General features: G+C 43.8%; 1 long non-coding RNA gene across 2 annotated transcripts in view; it reads right to left on the bottom strand.

The window, feature by feature from the left end:
- Nucleotides 1-7,881: 7,881 nt before the first annotated feature.
- The window catches only part of LOC130874302 (uncharacterized), a 47,907-nt gene continuing 40,034 nt past the window's right edge, over nt 7,882-15,754 (bottom strand). For both annotated transcript variants that reach the window (XR_009057126.1, XR_009057127.1), the window contains exon 3: nt 7,882-15,461. This is a non-coding gene — a long non-coding RNA (uncharacterized LOC130874302). The remainder of the gene's footprint in view (nt 15,462-15,754) is intronic.

Raw genomic sequence — 15,754 nt, 5'->3', positions numbered from 1 at the left:
ATCGGGTTCTAACTGCCATCTGTGTGTAACCTCTCTACCGTCTCCTCACATCCCAGCCCCTCCAGCTTACTAAGGGTTTAACACAGCCCCGAGTGCCCGTGTCCAGAGCAAAATGTTCAGTGACGTTTCCTGCTGGAAGAAGGCCATGTTTCCAAGCATGACACCAGACCTTCTAAGATTCCAACTCTTTTCCCTGTACTTCACACTTTCATTGCACATAATGGCTGTGCATTAAGCACACATCTGTGCCTTCTACACTCCATTGTTACCTGAAATGTTCAACATCCTCTCCAGATCCATGTGTCTCCAAGGCCAATGCATGTCCTACTTGTCCTGTGAAGCTCTGACTCCTCAGCTCTTCATCTTTTATTGCCTAGCCTTGTTAAGCCACATTTCAGACTCAATATATACATGTCTAATAGGAGATGTATCTTTCATATCACTTTAATGCATTCAGAGGGCTCAAAAAACAAAGTCAAACAATTAAAAACCTGACCTGTGTAACTAATAGGATTTGGTTTTCTTTATGCAAAAATAGTTCTTGCTGCCTTTGCAAATATGAAGTAAGCCAGACTAAGGACAGGCCAGTGTTTCTCACCTGGGGCTGTCCACTGGCCTCCCCCAAGTTTTACTGACACTTGAGCACTACCCCAGTGTGCTCTCTTATTATTAATTTGAAATGAGGCCTGAACACAGGAAGTCTTAATTTCTCTGATTTTAATTTGCCAGGTGAGGATGAGAACCTGTGTTAGCAATTTTCCGGCCTGACAGTCAACTTCCATATAAACTTATAAAGAGGGTAAAAGCTTAAAGAAAATCACAGTTTAATTTTGCCTATTAAAAATTTTCAAAGTCTTGAATTTAATGTTCATGGGTTGGGGATGTAGCTCAGCAGGAAGGTCGCTCAGCATACACGAGACCCTGGATTCACTCCTGAGCAATGGGAAAAAAAAAGTCATTAACAGATTATTAACATAATCTTTTCTTTTTAAATATTTATTTATTATGTATACAATATTCTGTCTGTGTGTACGTCTGCAGGCCAGAAGAGGGCACCAGACCTCAATCCAGATGGTTGTGAGCCACCATGTGGTTGCTGGGAATTGAACTCAGGACCTTTGGAAGAGCAGGCAATGCTCTTATCCGCTGAGCCATCTCTCCAGGCCCTATTAACATAATCTTGTTTGCTTAGAAGTCCTGATGTCTGTCAAAATAAGCAATGATAAACTGCAATTTTAAAATGATAGTAGTATTTATGACTAATATCAACACAGAATGAACACTAGATTGACTAAAGCATTTTAAACCATTGACGTGAGACTCTAGCATATTTTAATTAGCATAAAATATAGAGAACTTTTACTGTAACCAACAACAAATCTTAATTATGCTAGGAAGACCTGGGGGCAAAAGGAATTTGGAACTGCCCTTTCAAGTAATTTTAAGGTTTTAGGGACATGAGCAATTCTAGTGTTCCAAAGCTTGTGATACCAGACAGCTAACATTTTAACCAAGACTAGATTTTACATATTTTACTAATTTGCTTTAAGTGCAGAATTTAACAGCCCACTAACTTTTAAAAGTGATTCAGAACTGATTGAATCTGATACACGAGTAGGTGTCCCTGTGTTCTGCTCATCCAGAGGTTACACTAGATAAACTGTCAACCTTTGAGAACCACAGTACTGCTGCCCTCCTATGGACTGTAGAGGGTGTGACAGTCCTCTGCCCTTCTCTGTGATGTTGTCATTGCTGGAACTCCAGAGTCATCAATTGTATTTTAGAACAGGTAGAACACTAACTCTCTTCTGCTTTTGGGAAAGTAATAATTTCTTACTTCTTAATACAGAAAAATATACTGGGATAACTGATGTGAACACACAATTTCCCTTCTTGCTTACATACAGCAGGTAAACACACTGGCACACAGACAATGCTGGAAAACTAACAACCTTGATTCCTGACATGACTGGACAAACCCAATAAAACTTGAGACAGGTAGTAAGACCGATGTGAGGAATAAGAACACATGATTTTAGCTCTGAATATTGTTATACACTGCAATGCTAAGCCCTGTGTTGAACTATTAGAAACAGGAGCTCTGATGTTCTGATATCTGATGGTATTTGGAGCTTGTGGCTTCACTGGGAATTCAGGGAATATCTAATGCTTAGGCAAACACGTTAAGTATGGTGATTGGAAAAATTAAGCATCTGATTACCTACCTCCACCTGCCACATCTAAAAAAATATTAAATTTGTACTTGAGGTGAGCTTCAACCGTGAGATTCCCTCTGTAGGCTCCCAAAGCAATCTGCTTCTCAAATTCTGATGTATAGGTTTATCACATCGTGATCTTGTTAAAAGGTGAACACTAATCAGCGAAGACAGTGCAAGGAATGAAGCAAAATGTGACCCTGCTGACCTCTGAAGCTTGAAGAGAACAAGCCAAACGATGCAGCATATTTATAAACCAAGGAAGGCAAGAAACCTATTATTCCTTCATATTTCTGAAGGGTTTGTGTCTGAGAGTGCCTTGATTTCAGTCCAATAAAAACATCAGATTTCTGCCATATAGAACTGTTAAGAATGTGCATGTTAAGACATCACTTTTGTGTTAATTTGTTAAGGGCAGTTACAGGAAATTTATGCACCAACATAATAACCAGAAGCAAAGAACTAGGACCAAAACAGTATGGCCTTTTCAGAAATAGGGAAATGGCTCTCAGCCCTGGCTGTACACCAGACTCATCTGAGACCAACTAAAATAGTACTTCCTTACAGTGATAGGACCCAAGGATCACTCTTTCAGTGACCAAAGCTATGGCAACATGCTACTGGGTTAGAATATGCCCATATATAATATATTAAAGGAACTATCTTGGGCTTCCCTAAAAACTATGTACATATTAGTGTGCTAGCTATTCCTGAAACTATATGCCAGTTTCCAAATAGAAGGCCTGGGCCAACTTCTTTTAAGATGCTCGGGTTCAGACTTAATTCATTTGCTCTACTAAACTGGTTGCAGATCTTCCCCCGGTTAAAAAAAAGGTACATTATATTCACTTCTAAAAAGTCTGGTATGCCTCAAAGAAAGACTTTCTACCTGGGTTGACAGCATGGTTTTATAAGCCTGTTTGAGGAGGGTATTGCCAAAAGCAAAAAAAAAAAAAAAAAAAAAAAAAAGTATTCTGCATTACCAGTCAATTATGAAAAACTACCCCAGAGTGACAATTTTATGTAAGCATTCAGATAAAAAAAAAAATAAGTGTTTGAGAGGTGTTCTAGTTTCATTTTGCTTCTCAGAACTTCAGGATATGAAACTGCTTAAGCATTTGTCTTTGTACTTTGATACTAAATTCTATATCACTTATTTAAGAAAACTAGAATCACAACCTAGGCGTATTTTAATTTTTAAATATGAATTAATTGTGAACTTTGGACAGGGAAGCAAAAAAAAAAAAAGGCTTAATGTTAGTTAATACCATGCCCCAAATTGTCATACTTACAGGAGCTGCGGTCTCCTAGTTTCACGGAGCAAATTAAACAATACAGCTGAGGGACTTAGCCATTCCCACCACCACATCCTGAGACTTAGAACATGAATTCTTCAATCAAAAGCTTGAAATAGCTCTGCAGCTGCAGGATGTATCATAGTCACTGGGAAGTCTTTCCAGCAAATGTTCCTCCATTCACCTCCCAATTCCAGCACTATAGGCAAGCAGCCATCTGCGGTAAGACTACAGGGATGTGGCCTCAGAAAAAGCTTCCTGGGCAGCTGATTTGCCACCAGTTATTGAAACCCACTGGCTTGAAATGATTATACTGCAGATAGCTTCGTAGTTAGCTACGCAACTTCTATGGAAGGGGCCACCTGCTTTCTTCCTCAAGGTTCTCCAAGCATAAACCCTGCCCCTCCCCATGCTGTCAAATCTCTGAACAGTTTTACAAAACTGTCTCACTGCCTATTCAAGGGTTGAAATAAACTATCACCCAAAAGTAGAACTCCATCTGCTACAAGTGCAACTGAAAACAGCCTGCTCCCCTTTAAGGGCCACATGACAGTTTGGTTAACTAAGTTCCCTGCAGCAACACTGACAGGAGGAGGGTCAGAGTCCACAGTTCCTTGGAACCAAGAATAGTCTTCCCATTTAGTAACATCCCTCAGCCTAGAGCTCCCTTATGTCTCTGATCATCTTTCACCTTTAGAATTTCATTCCTGTCTTAATGGCCTTCATTTTTAATGTTTGTCTACAGCAACCTACTTCTAATTCTTTATGACTGGCACAGCAAATTAACTTTCCAGGGCCCACTTCTCATTACCACACAATTATGAATGGAAAATAATAGATTAAAAACACAGACGTGATAAATTGAATATAGCAAATTATTTATTAAAGCCAGGATGCATGAACATACTCTTTATTCAAACATGGTTCAGCAGCAACTAGTTTATACAATTCATAACTACCACATGTCAGAAATTACAACTGTGGATATCAGATAAATTACAAAAATTTAATTTTAAAACCCTGTTAAGTTATCTCTAACTTCTGCTACCACATACATATGCATTAAAGAAATTAGGAAACTGTGATCTTCCTTTTCTGCTCTGCCTGTGTAGCAAACGACAGGCTGCTGCTGACCAGACACCACGAGGCTCTGAGGCTGGTGCTTTTCCCCCTACATCATAACCGATTTCAAATGGTGCTAGACAAAAACAGACTCTGAACACCAGGAGAAATCGGTCAGCCTGTGTAAGAGATGGGCCAGTGGTGGTCTTCAGGTCTGAACCTCATGGCAGACAAGTGACAAGTCTGACGTCAGCTGGGCTGCAACCATGACTGAGTCCTCCAGGCATCTTCCAGGTACAGGCAGGCAGCACTGATGCGGGTGAAGCGGTCCTCCAGGTATGGAGCACCCTCCCCTTCCCTGCTATAATCAACACCCAAACATCGCTGGATGATGAGCAGTACAGGTCAGGTCCAAGACACCCTCCCCCTCCCATGAAATGATGGATAAATTAGATCCCTCCCTGCCCCTGATCCATGCCGTTGCATTTATTTTAAACAACTTTCCCACTATCACTACCTCTAAACCAAACAAACTCAAGAGCAAATCCCACTATTCCAAGTCTTCCCTTGACTTCTTGAAGGAAAGAGCCAGTCCTGTGTGCAGCTGCTCCTCTGTAGTCTAACCTCTGCTGTGCTGCAATTCTTACTCCTAAAACACTGATTTCAAATGGTGCTAGATACAAAGATGGAAAAATCTAAGCCACCATGTGAAACCAGCTTCCAGAAGAAGAGGATCTCTCTGAAGAAGGCAGAGAAGTGCAGTCAGAAGATCCAGCCTCAGCTCTGAGAATCATCTTGCCTGTCAGAGGCAGAGGACAGCCATACAATGCTGCTCGTAGCAGTGTCAGAGTCATAGCCAACATTCTAAGCAGACGAGACCAATGCAAAGCTTATTCCTTGTATGTCTTCACATTAGTTGTTAAAAATTATTATACACAATGAACTAAAAGAACCAAGTCCATTACACACATGTACATCTGTAATTCTTGAATTTATGTAGTATTTCCCAAGATGCATAGTGGCATACATTATATCACTCCTTTAGGACAGTTACCTATGAGATGTTAACTAATGAACACAAGTTTAGCACCTAAGTCAGGACAACTATCCCATGAGTATTATTCAAAAAGAGCACATGTTCCTCCTTTCCATCCCATTACCCCATAGGCTGACATTTTGAATTAACCCAGAGTAACTTTAAAAGCTGGTATCTTATTATGTAGATACTCCTCTAACACAAAAATAAGGTAAGCTTTTAAAATTTATCTGAAAACAAGGTTCACAAACTATGTTCCAAATTGGACTGCCTCTTTGCTACGTGTTTCCTCTGATGTCACAACACAGAGAAAAAAAGAGAACAGAACCATATGTTCTGGTCTCTCCAGCAACTCTTTTTGTCCTCCGGATATAAGCTTATCTCTTTCTACAGCTCCTGACTGCTATAGGGTTTTTTGAGCAAATATAATGTGAACATCCAGTGTCACAATATTTAGTTATTCTAAGAGTCCAATGAAGCAGGTATTGTTCCGATGTTTGCACAAGAAACTGTAGACATAGAACCAGATGGACTAATGTCTGTATTCCTGTTCCACTGGTGCTGCTCGGTCTGTACTGTGTGACTGTGATCTCCTTTCCCTTGAAATGAACTCTTACCTAGACTGGGGAGGGGAATTTACTTCAGGCAATCCGGATAAAGTGAAAGAAACTCACTGTAACACATGCTATGTCTGGGTAAAGATGAGGGCACATGGTGTTGCTACTGCAAGGGGTCAGGTAGTCTATCTAGGAGAACCTGCTTTTGCTCTATTGTACCACGGTGCCTCTGTCCTGTCTAGCAATAGGGAAGTTGATGGGAATGAAGCCTACCAATAACATTGATAGGCTTAGCTTCTAAGAAACTGAGCCAACCAGAGGACCTCCCTGGGGTTCTCCAGGGTCTCAGCTACAGAAAAATGCAGGCAAATCTGTATAATGAGTTCCAGAGTGACAGTGATACTGGTTGCCAAAATTAGGGCCTTGTGAATGAGATGATAGGTTGTAAATATATCACATGGCAGTTATTGACAAGGATCAAAACCCTGTAAATGAAGGGGACAGATGAGATTTACATGTGATAACACTCAGCTTTTCTGATTTTCATTTCAGTCAAATTTTCTTAGCAACTTCCTATTGCTAGAATCCTCAGTCTTCTTCCTCTATGTTAAGGAGAGATATCCTGCAGGAATCCAGGGCACACCCTTCCTCCCAGAAGTCTCCGCCTCTGCTGTTACCTCCTTGGCAGCTCTGCACCTACTCCCTCAGCTGCCAGCCTACTTGTCCTGTCTCAGCTCTAGAAAGCTTTCTCCTAGGTTAGCCCAGCTTGCTATCAGTTAGAAAACAAAAATTTCTTTTGGTCCTCAGCATGGCATGAAGCTAATGTCTTTCTTCCTACCCAGTAAGTGAAATGCTGCCCAGGCCCAGGGGAGATGCTATGCTTGGTAAGGGGAAAGTACCAGTGAAGGAAAAGGTAAGGTCTAGGGTTCCACCCTTGGACTGCAGACCCTGTTTTCTGGTAGATAAGAACTACTGACAGTGTGGTGATTTAAACACTAAGCTACAGAGGAGGGAATAAAAGTAGTCCTAGCATTCAGACCCTTTGTCCACCCAACTCCACTCAGGCCTCAGCACCCCATAAAAGCATTGTCGGCTGGGCAATGTCCCTTTTCTGAAACAAGGTGGGATTCTTCATTAGTTTGGAACAGCTAGATGACTTAATAAAGGCTCTAGCTTTCTGGCACCAGGCCTAAGAGTCACCTGGATGTCTACGGCTGCTAGGGCTCTGCTCTCAGTGAGAGCAATGGGATCTCCCTCCTCAAATAGCTTCAAGTAAACTTCAAGCTACAGGGTTTGATGGGGCTGTCTAGAAAAGAAACCACCCTTCCTCACTTAGCGGTACTGAAAAGGTCACTGAGCAGGAAAGAAGTCTGAGACACCACTCTCCAGCCTCCATCTGTTCCTGTTCCTATTTCACTCTGGAGGTCATTCTACCCATCCATGACAGGACACTTCTCGGGCAAGGCAGGGGCCAGAGGGGCAGAGGCAAAGTCAACTCCTTGTTAAATTAGAACACCAACTTGCCTACATGCTGAGAACAGGCCCCTGCCATCATCATGAATGGTTTTAGTGTATTCATCTGAAAAGAATAAGCGAATAAGCTGGGAAAACTGGTTCTCTCTCTCTCTCTCTCTCTCTCTCTCTCTCTCTCTCTCTCTCTCTCTCTTTCTGTTGGGAAAACTGCCCCCCCTCTCTCTTTCTCTCTCTCTCTCTCTCTCTCTCTCTCTCTCTCTCTCTCTCTCTCTCTCTCTCTCTCTCACACACACACACACACACACACACACGCGCGCGCGCGCGCGCCAAGAGTGCTTAGGAAGGAAATAGCCAGAGGCAGCAACAGCATGCAAGAGAGGTACTGTAATCTGGAAAATTCGTATTTTGTCCAGAGATATACAAAATTAACACTGAGAAAAAACAACCCATGCAGGTCAGACAGTACAACTAAAGGTTATAAACACTCTTCATGGGCCACTGGTTAAAAACAAAGATTAAAAAGTGGTCTATGACCACTGCTATGATCTTTAGAATCCTGAGCCCAGAACAGAACCCAAAAGAATGTGGGAAGAAAATCCGTGGGAGGGGGAAGACACTTGCCCCAGGAACCTCACCCTGTTGGCCCAGCCTGTGCTGTCTGATGTGCTCACATGCAGAACGTGGGAAGGTTCCAGCCAGGCAATAGCTTCTCCTTCCTGACCCAGCACTGGGTGCTGAGTCACAGTTATATGCATGAGAATTCCAGCCAGCGTGGGGGAGGGTGCCAGAAGCCAGCCATCCATTTCTTGCCTGCTTCTGAAGACTGATTCAGGGCTTCCCACCAGTGAGAAGAACTCATCTTTGGGAGGGGAGACTAGGGAAGGTCTGAAGGTCTTTTTGAAAGAAAAGGGAACATCTTACCTCCAAGAGAGACTGCATATGTGAAATGAACAGGCTGCCTGGCTTCCTGTCACTCTCAGCAGTAGCCTAGGCCCAGCATCCAGGACATTTTGTCTTTGGCTGTCAGGGTAGGTAGGGAATGCTGCCAACAAGCTGTGGTTAATGAATCAGAGGAAAGGGTGAAAAATGAGGGATATATGTTGAAGATACATGGGTAAAGGGGAATTTGGAGCTTGTTGGCCTAACATCCGTGACTACTGATTCCCATAGTGGGCATAATATCCTTGAGACCCAGTGTGTTCCACAAGTGCCTGCTTGGGTAACCAAGAGAGAAGCAAGGGCTTCAGAAGCCCATGGGGCCAGCACTGGCTCTCCTGGCTTCACTAAGTTAGAGATGTGGAGACCAGCCACACTCCAAGACAGTGCATGGTACTACGGCTGCCTTCTGGGATGAAATACACATGGTAGGGAAGGAGGAAAGCAGGGACAAAGTGAAGGCTAAAGTGCAATGTGCTTCCCTTGTGGCAGAGGGCTTTGCTCTCATAGGGAGGAGAAACACAGCCCAGAAGCATTTTTATGGGAGCTGAAGCTTGCACAAGAGGAAAGGTAAGCCTGCCTGTGATCTCCCAATGCCTACCATAAAGTTCATCGCCCCAATCCTACACAGTCCACTCCCTTAACACTCCGAAATGGCCTGTATGGCTCAGTGGAGGATTCGATAAGGACAGGTCAGGGAAGAGATAGCCAAGTCTAACTTCCCTACCTCATCCAGTCAGGACTGGTCAACTCCTCCTCCTGCCAAGAACGGGAGGATAGACACAATATCCTACTTGGTGCCATACTCACTGGATCATGTGTCTACTCTGGGTTCCCACGAATTCTCTGCAACAAGCCTCACTCTTCCTGTGGAGAGCAAAAGACTCACAGAAGAAAGCATTTGTTAGCCATTCTCCTCAGCACAGCCTTAGGCAGGCACCAGAAAGCCAGGGTGGACCCAATGATTTCCTAGTGGTAGTTCTGCTCAGTACCTGGGCACACACTTGGCAGTATATAAGCTGGAGCATACCACTGTGATTTATATGTGGCTGCACTGCCCCAGGTCAGTGGGGGGAGGGGGGGCTAGGTTTAGTAAGATATGTCTGAGCTTGTAGGCAATACAAGCCCCAAACCCTATTTCACCTTTGGCAGGCTAGCAGCAGCACCTATACTGCTATTCTAACCTTTTTCTGTTACATCCTCTGTCTGCTAGTCTCAAGTACAATGAGAAGGAGGAGGTGGGAGGAGAAGGGAAGGGGTGAGAGTTAGAAAAGGCAGAGAAGGAAGTTTCACAGTCTAGTGCATTCCCATGAGATCAGAGGGGAACATACACAACTTCCCCTTTACAAGCCCTTTTCTGTCCCCTTTCTGGACTGGGGGATAGCTTAGCACTGGGCAGGGCAGGCACTCAGGTACCCACCCAACTGGGCTTTCACAGGCTAAACCTCAAGCCTGGCAAGTTCCCTGAGGCCATTACCCAGCCTGCCCTTTTCCTCACTGGGGAGGCCGCACCCTCTTGTTTTCAAAGTTTTATAACTGTATTGTTTGTTGTCCAGCAGATTAAATTCTTTGGCGGCTGGGGAGGCAACAAGGGTGAGGGTGAAGAGAAAGGAGGAGAAAAAGGGAGAAAAAATACAAGTAACTTCTATTAAGACCAAAAGATTAAATGCACTCCTTTCGAACACAAAGTTCACCTGTTTTGGAGAGCAGCCAGTGGCCAGAGGCAGTGTCCCCTCCCTCTCTGTGCCTATCCATTCTGGCCTTTATCACCTAGTAGACTGGCATGTGGTCTTAGACATCCAAGACCATCAGGATTTGAGCTACAACGAAGTAACAGCTAATCAGATTCAGGATGCATACCTAAACAACCACCCCACATTAGGTACCTACTATAGGGCAAACAGATCTCTGCCAGGGTCTATAGGCAGCTAAATTCTGAAGACAGAAAGGTCCCTACAGTGAGCAGTCTGTTTACTTATATTCCAAATCAAAGTCACTTATTCACTGATACCAGAAGACATGTATGTACTTCAAGAAAGTAGCAATGTAACCGCACAGACTATTGCTGTGGGACAATGGTCTTGTTCCCTCTAAGGATTTGTCACTTGTATTGTTTTAATAAATGCTGATTGGCCAGTAGCCAGGCAGGAAGTATAGGCAGGGCAACAAGAACAAGAGAATTCTGGGAAGAGGAAAGACTCAGTCTGTAGTCGTCACCCAGACACAGAGGAAGCAAGACGAGAATGCCTTGCTGATAAAAGGTACCAAGCCACACAGCTAACACAGACAAGAAGAATGGGTTAATGTACAATGTAAGAGTTAGTTAATAAGAAAGTCTGAGCTATTAGGCCAACCAGTTTATAATTAATGTAGGCCTCTGTGTATTTCTTTGGGACTGAATGACTGCGGGACCAGAAGGGAGAGAAACTTGCGTCAACAGACTATAGTCAGCCTTCCATATCCCCAGGTACTATCTCCCTGCACTCCAGTTATTATGCATGAACATATATAACATGCATATATATATATATATATATATATATATAACTACATTTATATGCACAGACTTTGCTACTATCTTCTAAAGAATTCTTAAAACAATTATTTGACAGCATTTGCTTTGAGTTAGGTATTATAGAAATCTGGGCATGGTCTAAAGTTCATGAGAGGAGATGTATAAAATTAAGTAAAAAAACTCATTTCACAGAAGGACTTCAGCATCTGTGGATCCAATCCTCCATAGATAGGAAATGACTATATTCAGAAATGGCTAAGGAATGTAAAAGAGTAGGAAACAGAAAAGAAAGGAGGAAGAAAGTCAATACTAAGTGTGAACTTAAGACAGGTCTGTCCTATCAAGTCTCCTGATACAAAGTCTACAGCTAGCAATAACTCAAATGGACATAGGGTTTTCCATACTTAATATAACTTTCATAGAGCCATTAACTAATTATTTCACACTCTGGGTTTCCTCTAAGAAGTATGTCCACTTGAACATACACCTAAGCCTTTAGCACCAAAAATAATGCCTATGACTTTCAGAGCTGAGTCTACACTGAAACTCTACTCTTACCTTCTTTCTAGAAAACATCACCTTTCTTTCTCTATTACCTTTCCCCCCAACCACAATGGTTGTCCAGAGTCCCCTTCATTGGGAGCAATGGCCCAGGGTAAAACCAGTAATGATACAAATACAGAAACAGAACAGGTCTTCCCTAGGAGATAAGAGACAGCATATACTTTCTCTACACTTTATATAGGAATTAAGAACCGTTCCTATAAGCTCAGTGGCAAAAATTCTCTCTTCAAAGGAAAATGGATTATTGTTCCAGATCTGTGCCGACATTGTCTCTGCTACTCTCCCAGCTTAAGGACGCCACAAAGGCAGCCAGGGTTGATTAAAGGTAGAACCAAGGAGTCACTTTATATCCTGATATCTAACTATGCAACACATTAGCCAATGCTTCCAGTGGATGATTTATGTGAGTCAGCAAACAGATAACACAGACACAACACACATGCTGGGAAAGCTCCAGGCTTCCCTCACAAATAGAATGGGAAAACCTGAGTTGCCACAGTGAGACTTCCTTTCCTAGCGAGCAACACACAGCAGAAACATGCCCAAATTCAGGGAAATACTCTATGAAGATGTCAAAAAGGCTTAACAAGAACTCTTTTCAGGATCATGGGGAATGCCTGGCATTTTAGCCAAGTGCAAGTCAGCTCTCACAAGAGCTCTAAGCAATCAGAGAAACAGAGGAGGAGAGTAAAGATATTCTTAGTTCTCCTTCTCCTCTCTAATGTATAAAGAAAGAAGTGAAAGCCTCAGAGATCCAGAACTGCCAAGGACCTCAGTGCTCCACTCCCTAGTCTAGCTGGAGTATAAGATCTGGGTGGAAATCCAAAGCTGGGAACAAGCCATTAGGCCCTGAGAGGGCTCTTTCTGACTCAGTTAAGTCACGACAAGGCCAATACTACCCCTCTGCTCAGTGCTGTGAAACCCAGTGAACCAGCTAATGTGAAGAGACCTAAGTGTGTAGTGACCAAGGCTCTTTAACACTCCTGAGAATCCTTAAGACTTCTCCACATGTTCCTAAGCCCAGGGGTTCCTACCCAGGCAGCTTTGGAGATTTGTAGACAGACTAGAGTTCCAACCACAAAAGAAAAGAAGGCTAAATAAATGCAAAGTAAGTCCTGTTAGCAGAGGGGCAGACCTTAAACAGAATGCCTTCCTTGAACATACAGGGTCTTTCAATCTAAGTCCTGCACCACAGTCAGCTCCCATGTATGTGCACATCTCCTATGTCACTAAGAGGGAACAGTGTCCTATCCTGTCACCTGGTAGGTCCTCACCAAGTTCTTTCATTCACTTAAGCCCTTCTCTTCGCAGTCACCCACCCAAAAACTCATTCCTACTACCTACGCAAAACCCATCACCAACCCTCATTCACACTAGCACTAGGGTGCCTCTGTGGAATAAAACTTGGTTGCTCTTAGGCCTCCAAGATCCTTCCTTTCTCCCTCTCAGCAACTTGGGTTCATTTTCCTGGCTTTGAGTTTCTAGCTAAGCAAAATCTTCACGAACAACCATGACCCTATGTGGTTCCCTTCATCCTATTCCTGTACTCTACCCACAAAGTCATGGTTCTACAGCATCAGGCTCTGTACAGACCATGGGGCCTCAAGAGTATTTTCTTGTTTATTAGCCCATAAGCAGCTGGAAGGAGCTAACAAGGAACCAAACCCAGTGTATGCTTTCCTCATAGCCAGTGACCAGGAAAATGAAGGAAAACAAGGCCCTTCTACAGACGGCAGGCTCATTAAAAGGACAGTGTCTTTCACTTATCGCAGAGGCAGGCCAAGTGTCAGGCATGCTTAGATCCTTCAAGGCATGCTAACTGTCCTGCCTGCTTGGCCGGCAACACACAGCTGAAGCCAGGTCTGAAAGAGGGAAATGGGCAGGGTGGTACAGCCCTGATTCACAGAGACAGCTGTGTGACAAAAGGCAAAGCCAATATCCTTTGTGCTCTGTACCCACTTTCCCAATGAGGCAAAGGAAGGGCTGTGAATGGCAGCAGAGGCCATCAGAGTTGGGCACAAGACCCACGGTTCTCAATCACGGCCAGCGCACGTCTGGTTTCAGGTCTCCAGTGGGGCTCATCTTGAAGAACCAGGTTGATTCTTTTCCACTAAAGAGCTGACTGAACTTGCCTCTTTGTTTAAACTTTTGCCCCTCCATCCCCTCGATATCCTCACAGACCACTGATGCAGTGACTGAACTTGTCTAGCTCCTTGAAATAACAGATAACTCATCCAAATTGACCTTTCTTGGCAGGGATCTCAGAGGCCTGTCTCAAAGGGAGAGACAAGACAATTAAACATGTGAGGTGGGATTCATTAATCTTCCACGGACAGCAGTGAGGGAGCAGGGAAGGTGAAACACAATGCCAGCAGAGTAACTACACGAGTGGCTGGGACTGAGATTCCACAGGTACCTAGTAGGATTATCCAGGATTATTTCTTTTCTCCTTAGACCCTAGACACTTGGCTGTGTTAGCTCCCACTAACTCTAGGGGCCAAGAACACTGCCAGCAATGACAGACAGGGACTTCTGACTATCACGGCAAGTACTAGCTGTCTGCTTTCCAGTTTGTGTCTACAATGGAGCCGCCTTCCCAGTTTTGAGGGAGATCATCACTTTAACTTAATAGTGCTGCTGTTGTAAGGCAGAGGAAAAGTATTTCCCTGTCAAGTGCCTGGAAATATTTTGAAGACAACTGAAGACCTAAAGAACAAAATGATCCATTCAAAGGAAAACCCCAAGCAGAGAAAAATCCAGAATCTAGTCACTGCTCAGCCTAGTCTAAACTTTAGACCTCAGACCTAGCCAAATTCCCTTATAGGCTCAGTGTATCCAGAAAAAGGCAAACACCCATTAGCCCAGTCTAAACTTTAGACCCCAGACCTAGCCTAATTCCCTTATAGGCTCAGTGTATCCAGAGTAAGGCAAACACCCATTCTGCACAGGAAAGAACATGCTTGAGCCCTGGACAGCTCCCAGAACCTTAGGGATTCTAACGGGAACTGTACCCAGAATAAGCTGAGGTTAGATGTCAGCAGCCAGGAAGCTTTCTTTCCCTCACTGTAGGAAGTAAAGGTGCCCTGGTACTGCCATACCCTGTCCAGCACTCTGCCAGCTACCCCATTCATAGAAAAGCCAGGAATGGAAGAATGGAGAGAAAAGAACAACTGTTGGAGGTTCTGAATGGTAAAGTTTGAGGGAACAGATCCAGGGAGCAGCCACACTCCAGCTGCCTGGGAGGCAGACTCAGGCCTTTCATTTGTTGCTTCTAGTTTTTAATCAACAGCTGGATATTTAATCCACCAGCACGACTAGGTCCCTGTTACATCAGACCACACCTGAGGTCAAGGAACCACACAAATTGGTTCCTCTGGAGTACCTACAAGAAGGAAAACACTATCTAACCTACTATGCTCCATCACCCAACACTATGGGCTTACTCACTACCCACCTTCCTTCCCAGGACAACTTCCTTTCCCCGTCTTGCTATAGGGGGTGAAGATAAAAAACAGATATGGCTCTTGGACCAGTAGCTGAGAATGTCCTCATTCATCCTAAAGAAAAAAATCAAAGGGAAGAGAAAGGGGTGTGGGAAAGCACAGAGTCAGAGGTCCGGAAGAGTGAAGAAAGGTCAAAAGATATTCATGAGCAGAGCAAGTCAAGCAGGAAACAAAGGAGACTCTGGAAGCTGGTATTTGAGGTAGGGCATAACCACCTTTGACAAAACTGAGTGCCCCAGTCTTTCCTTCTCTAAACATGGCGTCCTACTGGCCCTCATCCCACCTCAGCAACTTCATCCAGCACCTGAAACAGGAAAAGGAAGAGTAAGTATGGCAGATCCAAGCCAGATATGGACATACACAACTTCCAGCCCTTGGAGATAACTCACGCTCCACATTGTGGTTATGATAGAAGTACTCTTCTCCCACAGGGAAGGGTAGACATGCCTGATAAGAATTGCTTAGCTCAAGGCTATATATAGTTGAGGCTCCTACCAGCCTGGAGATTTGGAGCTAGAACTTGGCAGATCTATGCTAAGTGCTGGCAAGGACCATCCTCATGCAGCTAGCCAGTGAGGAGTCTTAACAGCACAAGCT

The sequence above is a fragment of the Chionomys nivalis genome, chromosome 5 (assembly GCF_950005125.1).
Source record: "Chionomys nivalis chromosome 5, mChiNiv1.1, whole genome shotgun sequence".
Classification (NCBI taxonomy): domain Eukaryota; kingdom Metazoa; phylum Chordata; class Mammalia; order Rodentia; family Cricetidae; genus Chionomys; species Chionomys nivalis.
This window is presented reverse-complemented; position numbering and strand designations above follow the sequence as displayed.